This window comes from Hipposideros armiger, unplaced genomic scaffold, assembly GCF_001890085.2.
Source record: "Hipposideros armiger isolate ML-2016 unplaced genomic scaffold, ASM189008v1 scaffold_646, whole genome shotgun sequence".
NCBI classification, from domain to species: Eukaryota; Metazoa; Chordata; class Mammalia; order Chiroptera; family Hipposideridae; genus Hipposideros; species Hipposideros armiger.
In genome coordinates, this window is record NW_017731996.1 from 848296 (window position 1) to 852309 (window position 4014).

Genomic DNA, 4014 nt, shown 5'->3' on the forward strand with positions numbered 1-4014 from the left:
TATCTTAAAGTTGGGACTTTTCAAGGCCGAAGCTTTAAAGATATTTGTATTTTCTGCTCCTTCTACCAGGAAATTTCTAACTGCCTAATTATTACATTAACTAACCTGCCTTAGGAAGAATTGCTGCCCTCTTCAGCTTCCACATAGCTTGGAATTCATCCAGATAGGCAAAGTGTTTGGATGCTGGGCAGCCGAAAGTAGTTCATGTCCACTATAGCATTCAGCAGTCCCGAGTCAAGTAATATTACATGTTACAGATGAAGAGATTGAGTCTCTAAAGGTTTATTTACTGCTCACCCAGCTAGTAGGTAGCTACACTAACACCCATCTCGCAGGAACGGAAGCAACAAATGGATGTACGTAGTCAGCAAGGATTAATTCTCTTTCCCCCTCAGTAATAGCTCTTGCTGGGAATGTTTGCTCAGCCATGGGAAAGGCTTTCAAAGACTTGTTCACATTCCCTGTGACTCTGGAGCTGGCCCCTAACTTCTTGGCAACATCTACAATTTTAATTTATGCCAAGAGACTGACTGTTGTGCAACCAGATCACCACCACCACCACCACCACCGTAATCATATTGCTTTTAGCTCATTGGAGATTCACAAAATCCTGTGAGGTAAGTATTACTTCAATTTACCAAATGAGAACACTAGGGCTCAGAGAGGTTTAGTGACTGTCTCTAGCTCACAAAGCAAGCAAGCCCAAATCCTATCTAGATCTCTTGTTTCCAGAGTCACACGACCTCTATTTTAAAGTAGTAGGCTGAAAGCAGGACATTCGGGATTCGACATAGACACAGAATGTCAAGGCAGAAAGAGGCCGTAGCAAGCTTTGCATGCTTTTCCCCTTTTTCACTAATGGGAAAGCTGAGACCTAGAGAGAGGACGTGCCCTGCCCACCCTCACACAGCGCCATCTGTGAAGCCTCTGTGCAAGAGCGAGGGTTTCAATTCAGTTCTCTTGCCTCTCAGCTTAGTGAGCATTCCCCACACCGTTATGGAGCTCATTTTAAAGTTGATGTAACTGAGATGCACAGCAGGAGAGTACATGGCCCACCCAGCTATTGGGATGAGGTCCAGGCTAAGGTATGCACCCAGAAGAAAGGACATGGTAGCAGGATGGCTGGGAGGCAGGAGGCTTTGCACCTCCAGAAATTCCTGTTCTCTCATAATCAGGAAATGTCTCTAAACATTAAGAGCCAATTATCTTCTCCTGGTTGGCACTGACTGCAACAGTCTTAAATTTGAGGGTTATTGGAATAGCCGGGGAGAGCAGTCTGAAGACAATTAGATTAGACCTGGACAGATCAAACTTGTGCAGCCCAATGAACTGGGCAGTTTGCAATTACCAGCACCTTGATCCGAGGCCCACACCTGAACACTGGGGAATTTCCATGTGCCTTGGCCCTTGAAGCAGCCTTTCTGCCACACAGATGTCACCCCTTCCTCCATCTCCTTCAAGATTCGGCTGAGACAGCATTCCTCTAGGAACAGTGCATTACCCCTGCACTGGGTGGGGACTTCCTCTGGTTTCCCATAGCTCCTATAGCTGCCCTGAGTCACAGCCCTGACCACACTGGGTTGTCATTGTCTATGTGCCTATCTCCTCCATTACAGACTGTTAATTCCAAGGTATGGACAGGTCTGCAACAGAGAGGCCTCAGCAAATGTTAGCTCACCAAAATAATCGATACATGTGGGCTGGCGCAGCGCTCTTTCTTTCCCATCCGCCATCTGCAGTGGAATCGCAGCCAAGATGCAGATTTTCATGGAAACGCTTACTGGGAAGACCGTCACTCTTGAGGCTGAACCCTCAGATACAATAGAAAATGTAAAGGTCAAGATCCAGGATAAGGAAGGAATTCCTCCTGATCAGCAAAGACTGATCTTTACTGGCAAGCAACTGGAAGATGGACGCACTTTGTCTGACTACAACATTCAAAAGGAGTCCACTCTTGGGCCAACCGAGTGGCGTGTTGGTTAGGAGGTGGTCTGGGACACCAGCTCTGAGCAGCAGGGCCCTGATTCGGATCCCACATGAAGGCCAGTGACTCTGGGCCCTTTACAGCTAAGTTAGTGAACAACAGCTCCACCTGGAGCTGGGCTGCTGTGAGTCGCCGGCGATGGTGTAGGCTGCAGTGAATCTGCAGTGGACTGCCTTAAGCTACCATGAGTGGCTGGCAGCCGGCATGAGCAATCGATCTGCCTCACCCAGGAAGAGCACAATGATAATACCAACATGGGCCAGTGAAGCGATGTCCTCCACAACTAGACTGAAGAACAGAAGGACAGTGACTTGTTTGTTCCTCTTCCCCAATTCCCCAGCGCTGTTCCCCTCCCCTAATTCCCCAATAAAATCTTTTTTTTTTTAAAAGAAGTCCACTCTTCATCTTGTGTTGACACTTTGTGGTGGTGCTAAGAAAAGGAAGAAGTCTTACACCACTCCCAAGAAGAATAAGCATAAGAGAAAGAAGGTTAAGCTGGCTGTCCTGAAATACTATAAGGTGGATGAGAATGGCAAAAATCAGTTGCCTTCGTCAGGAGTGCCCTTCAGATCAATGTGGTGCTGGAGTTTTTATGTCAGCCACTTTGACAGACATTATTGTGGCAAATGTTGTCTCACCTATTGCTTTAACAAACCAGAAGACAAGTAATTGTATACAGGTTAATATAAGACATGAACTAAAAAAAAAAAAAAAGAATCAATAAAGAGGAGAGACCACCCAAGAACCCAGTTCTCACCCCATCACCCCAACTCCTCCTGTCTATTCCCACTCTAAACTCCAGGCTGAAAGATGGCGGTCTCTATCCTATCTCAGCTCCTGGATTTGACCTTTGGATCGGGTTCCCCTGATAATGAAGTTTCAATTCTCCCCTAACTTTGACCTGGCTTCCCCTTCTCCAAACCAACTCCAAGAATCGTCAGTTGTCTCCAGAAGCTGCACTGCAGCCCTGAGAGCCCCATCTGCAGGCAGCCCTCCGGCCAGTAGTTTAGCCAGGCTGCCCTAGAGTAGTCACAAGGTTGGCATGCCCTCTGGCAAGACCTGAGGCAGGCACTTAGGACATCAGAATTGGACATGGTAGCCTACTGGAGTCCTAAGTCTGCAAGGTATTTGAGACCTATCTCAAAGGAGAGTGGGCAAAGTCAGAAAAGAATGGGCATCTCAGTGTGAAATTTATAGAGGCCCATGAGCCAGCCAGGTGCCCATTAGCGAGAGCTCTAGCAGCCAATTGGGTCTTTACTGGGACCTTACAGGGCACTGAGCTAGGGGATATGAGAGATTTAGAGGCTGAATCAGATAGAGGCCCATCCTGGAGGTAAAAATGAGCAAGGAGGGTGCCAGGACATCTGGCAGGAGGTGTTCTAGGGACCTCATTACACCAAAATTCCAAAACACACTAATATTCTAACACACTAATGTTTCAGCACACCAAACTCTGTCACCTTGCCATTCCATTATGGGGGACATTCCACATCCCTCCCCCAATTCCCCAATAAACTCTTAAATTTATGGCTCCTTCCTCCCCAGGAAAAGAATGTATATACACATAAATTTTGCATATCATTTCAGATTTTCAATGACTTGCAGCAGGGTCCATGGACTCTAAATTAAGAATGGTTTAATTTTACCCTGCCTTAATCCAGAAATAACATTTAAAGTAAAACAAGATCATGAAGTTTAAGACAGAACAAGATAAGGTTGGAAAAACAATGTAGGAACAAAGTGGAGCCCGAAAGGATGCAAAAAGTGCAAGAACATAGTGATCTACACAGCTAAATTTGTGGTCCACATATTTAGCAGTAAGACTTCCAGCAGCCAAGGCAAAAAGGGAAACCTGTTTACTTGCACAACTCACAATGTTCATGAGATTAAAAAGAAACCACTTACTCCTTAGGGGACACAGCTATTCTTGGTATGAAGGCCAGACAAGAATTTCCCCTGAGATCCTCATAAAGAATGATGTAATGGAGCATGGCCTCAACAGGGCTCTCACAATAGACCCAGAGATGTGT

At 46.1% G+C, this 4014-nt stretch overlaps 1 pseudogene; it reads left to right on the forward strand.

Moving 5' to 3' along the window:
- Window positions 1–1755: 1755 nt before the first annotated feature.
- Window positions 1756–2653, forward strand: LOC109372584 (ubiquitin-40S ribosomal protein S27a-like; annotated as a pseudogene).
- Window positions 2654–4014: the final 1361 nt, after the last annotated feature.